This window comes from Halictus rubicundus, unplaced genomic scaffold, assembly GCF_050948215.1.
Source record: "Halictus rubicundus isolate RS-2024b unplaced genomic scaffold, iyHalRubi1_principal scaffold0408, whole genome shotgun sequence".
In the NCBI taxonomy this organism is placed as follows: Eukaryota; Metazoa; Arthropoda; class Insecta; order Hymenoptera; family Halictidae; genus Halictus; species Halictus rubicundus.
In genome coordinates this window covers 172,501-177,500 of record NW_027488949.1, presented here as the reverse complement: position 1 = coordinate 177,500, position 5,000 = coordinate 172,501, and the positions used below count along the sequence as shown (strand labels likewise).

Genomic DNA, 5,000 nt, shown 5'->3' with positions numbered 1-5,000 from the left:
AGAGCACCGCAGTTGCGGCGGTGTCCGGATCTTCCCCTCGGACCTTGAAAATCCAGGAGAGGGCCACGTGGAGGTGTCGCGCCGGTTCGTACCCATATCCGCAGCAGGTCTCCAAGGTAAAGAGCCTCTAGTCGATAGATTAATGTAGGTAAGGGAAGTCGGCAAATTGGATCCGTAACTTCGGAATAAGGATTGGCTCTGAGGAGCGGGGCGTGTCGGGCTTGGTCGGGAAGCGGGTCTGGCTGACGTGCCGGGCCTGGGCGAGGTGAACACATTATTGCGAATCCGAGCTCGGTCCCGTGCCTTGGCCTCCCGCGGATCTTCCTTGCTGCGAGGCTTCCGTCTTGAACGGTCGTCCTCTTCGGCCGCCATTCAACGCTCAGCTCAGAACTGGCACGGACTAGGGGAATCCGACTGTCTAATTAAAACAAAGCATTGCGATGGCCCCCACGGGTGTTGACGCAATGTGATTTCTGCCCAGTGCTCTGAATGTCAACGTGAAGAAATTCAAAAAAGCGCGGGTAAACGGCGGGAGTAACTATACATATGCGGGCTGCATCCTCTGGCGCTAGGCCTTCTATGCCTTTCGCCATAAACAGTGAGGGGCAGAGCAACCGTTCCCCTCGCCGGCCTAGAGGCCAGCAAGAGGGTTAAGGAGAGGTATTACCAGGAGAGGATCACTACTTATGTGACTATCTTACTGGTGCACCGGGTAGTGTGGACCCACCACCAAATCCCCCCGGCTAGGGTGCAATTCCCTGCCGTGGCTGCACGTCGCGGAAGTCGCAGGCGAAAAGGCGCGCACCACTCGTGGGAGGGCGCCGGACTAACCCGAGGTTCATGCGGGTGGAGGGGCTGTCCACTGTAAGCGCTAGCCCTATAATCGCCGCTATTATCGGAGGAGGTCCGGAGCGCCAGAGTGGGGGGAGCTGGCTTCCAGCTCCCCAGGCAAGGGAATGATGGTCTGCACTGTTACTCTGGACGTGTTCTACGATCGGGAGTAACAACCATCATTCTCTTTAGGATAGCCAAATGCCTCGTCATCTAATTAGTGACGCGCATGAATGGATTAACGAGATTCCCTCTGTCCCTATCTACTCAGTCTCTACCGACCGCCCGAAGTGAACGGACGTGCGCCGCTCCGCTCCGTGCCCAGGTATAAGACTACCTGCCCGCCGCCACCTTGTGCCGCACACCTGCCACGTACGCGACGCGTCCGAACGTGAATACAAATTCCTTGTGAATCCTGTGCGAACTCAGTGCTTTCCTTCTAATATTTTTGCAAAATCGTGGACTTTTCTTATAAGCAATCGAGCAAATATTAGAAATATTGCAGCCTCCTGCAACCGAGCGTCGAAAATTCACCGCGAGTGAACGAAGTGACGCCCGCCGTGAACATAGAGTGAAACGTGAACTTTTATAAGAGATCGTGAGCTCAAATCTAGTGGAAATAAAGCAGCCTGCAGCCCGAGAGTGACAGCTGCCCCTCCTGATCACCGTGCAGCTGCAGTCAAACGCGCCATGAGCGCACCGCCGTCCATCAAAGTGAGCGACAACGACGAGGACTTCATCTTCCCACGACCGGAGAGGAAGAAGAAAAAGAGGAAAAAGAAGCACGAGGATGCAGACCCCTCAAAACGGACGAGAATCCAGAAGAAAACTGACGATGCTGACTCATCGGACTGCCCCAGCACGGCAACTGACGCCTGCAGCAATGTCAGCGGCCCCAGCACAACGAAGCAAATAGATGTAAGTAAAGTGCATGTCACCCCTGCTCCCAACAATACCCAAGCGCCGAAAAAACCTTCGACATCCAACTGCCTCCGTGAAGCTTCTAACCTCGCGGCAGAAATCCTGAACTTCTGCCTCGAAGAAAGGAACAAAATCGGCAAAGTACAGATCACCGCAATAATGGAACGCGTCACAGATCTGAATCGCATCGTCGCGAGTCTGGCCGCTGAGAATAATCTCTTGGTCGGTTCCCTTCGGGTGTACGAAACGCTTCAAACGAGCAGTGCCCAGAATCCCCGCGTTCCTCCCCCCACCCCCGCGAACGCTGCCTCTTCTGCCCCCGTTACTTCCTACGCCAGCATTGCTGGCAAAAATTCCCAAGTGAAGCGGCGTACCGACGCCACTAGCTTGGAAATTTCCAACAATTTGGGAATTCCCACCGGCTTGGGAAATTCCCAGGTACCGCGTACCCCTCCCCACGTGAATGCGCTCCCCGCCCCTCCGCAACCGCTGCTAGCGCCTAACGGCGTAATCCCTCTAGCCAAGCCCCGACTCGCGCAGCAGGTCATAACTGCTGCAAAGTCCATGCCGCCCAAGCACCAGGTCATCGTGACCCCCATAAATCCCGTTGCCGGAGACTCCACAGCCGTTAAGCGGCTTATCTTCAACAACGTGGATCTACGAAAAGCCCAGGTTGGGATTAGCTCGGTTCGCCCCACCCGGGATGGTGGTTTTATTATCGAGACCCCCAATGCTAAAGACCTCAAACTATTCACCGAGAATGACGGTCTCCGTAAAGCCGGTTTCAATATCGCGTCCCCCAAATCCGAGCTCCCCAGGATTATCGTTTACGACATCCCTAAAGAGCTCGAAGCCGATGAAATCGCGGAACATATCCGGGCCCAGAATATTCACTCCTCCCCTATCACCGACAAAGCCACGTTGCGTCCCCTCTTCAAGGTAGGACGCAAAGATAAAGAAGGAAACGACTGGGTAGTCGAAGTATCCAGTTGTATCCGCGAAACCCTCCTCCCCAAGGAGAAAATATATGTCTCCTACTCTAACTGCCGAGTGGCTGACTATCTAGTCGCCACTCGTTGCTTCAAATGCCAAAAATATGGCCATATAGACAAATATTGTAAAAGCACAGAAATAGTGTGCGCCTTCTGCGCCAAAACCGGGCACTCCACAAAGGAATGCCCCAACAAAGAAACCAGTCCCTCCTGCGCGAACTGCCGAGCCCGTAAGCTCCCCCATAACCACTCGGCAGGTAATAAAAACTGTCCCTCGCGTTCGGCCGCCTTAATACAAAAGGCAACCCGGATTAACTATTCATGAATAGTTATTCCCTCCGTTCCGGTCCGCGTCCCCCACCCGTAACCCCAACCCAACCATCAACCGCTCCGACAGACACGCACACTGCAGAGTGCATCCAGTGCATCCCACTATTAAAAATTGCGCAGATTAACATGCGGCGATCCCGGATAGTGGCATCTGAGATGTCTCACATGCTTAACTCCGGAGAAGTTGACGTTATTCTAGCGCAAGAACCATACAATATCGGTGGAACAATCACGGGATTTGGTCCTCAGAATATCGCGATTATCGGTGCCCCGCGTGGCGGAGGTTCCCAAGCCGCGATAATCACTAAGGGCTCCACCTTCACAATTCTCAAGCTCGCACATCTCTCCGACTCGCATACCGTCGCCGCTGAAATCTCAGGTCCCTTCGGACACCTCTACCTCGTCAGCAGTTACTTTCAATACTCTGACTCCATAGAAACCGGAATCGCGACTGTCCAGAAAGTCCTTGATGCCTTGCATGATAAGCCAATAATCCTGGCCATCGACACTAACGCTAGGTCCCCTCTGTGGGATGATCTGCCCTGGTTCATCCCGAAAAATAGTACCCATAGGTCAAATATCCGTGGCCGTGCCTTCGAACTCTTCATCTCCCAAAACAACCTGAAAATCATAAACACTCCCGGACAACCCCCCACCTTCCGTAATCACAAGGGTGAGTCTAACATAGACGTCACCCTCAGAACCCCTGAAACCGAACACCTATCCTTCTCCTGGAAGGTCCTGGACGGTAGGACTTCCAGTGACCATAACGTAATCTTCATTGAAATATCCGGTCCACCCCCTGAGAATATCGCCTGCACCACTTCCATGCTCCCCGCCCAGGGCAGATTTGCATGCCACAGAGCCAACTGGGACAGATTCATCTCAGAATACACACGACTTCTCCCCGAGAATGCCCCCACACTAGAATTCACGTGCCGCGAAGACGTCCAAAGGGCCATTACTCACCTGGAGAGCGTCATCTTGACTGCGTCAACGATGTCGATCCCCAGGAAAAAATGGTACCCCAGAGCCGTTCCCGGATGGACGGTCGAACTCACGCGATCAAAAAGAAACGCCTACCGCCTCCGACGTGCTTTCCAACGCGAGAAAGATCCGGCCCGTAAAGAAGAAAAACGCCGCGCATACTCGCAGGCCCACAAAATGTACAGAAGACTCTTCCGCAACTCCGCTAGGAGCGGCTGGAGGGAATTCGTCACACGAATGGGCCTCGTAAATCCCTGGTCTGTGCCATACAGAGCCGTCTTCGGGAAAAATATCCCCCCGCCGTTACTTTCATCAGTTCTCCTGAACGACCGCCACACCGACAATTGGAAAGAAAGCGCAAGCGCGCTACTTGCAGCCCTCAGCCCAGACGACTCAGATCCCGACAGTGAGTCGCACGCCATAACGCGCCGTAACTTCAACATCGCGATAGACACTAATGACGCCCCTGACTTCGATATCCATGAACTGGGTGTAATTATTAACAAACTCGGCAACAACCGCTCCCCGGGACCCGACGGTATCGAAGTACCCGCCCTAAAAAAGGCCTTCAGCCTATCGCCCAACGTGTTCCTAAAAATATTCAATGGTTGCCTGAAGTTCGGCCTCTTCTCATCAACATGGAAAACAGGCAAAATTAGGGCCATCCTCAAGGCCCCTGATAAACCTGAGACCATGCCCTCCTCTTATCGACCTATATGCCTTCTGCCCGTGCTCGGTAAGGTCATGGAGAAACTTATCGTGTGCAGCATCAGGGACACAATATATTCCCCAACATTTGCCTCCGAATCACAGTACGGTTTCAAGCACCGTTGCGGAACGGACGACGCACTCCATAGACTTCAGGAGATCGCACACTCCGTAAGAACAAAGCACGCGATCGCGCTCTCCTTCGACATCAAGGGCGCCTTCGACAACGTA

The 5,000-nt window shown here is 53.7% G+C and overlaps 1 pseudogene; it reads left to right on the top strand.

The window, feature by feature from the left end:
• Window positions 1–1,150, top strand: part of LOC143364291 (large subunit ribosomal RNA) — a 3,328-nt pseudogene extending 2,178 nt beyond the window's left edge.
• Window positions 1,151–5,000: the final 3,850 nt, after the last annotated feature.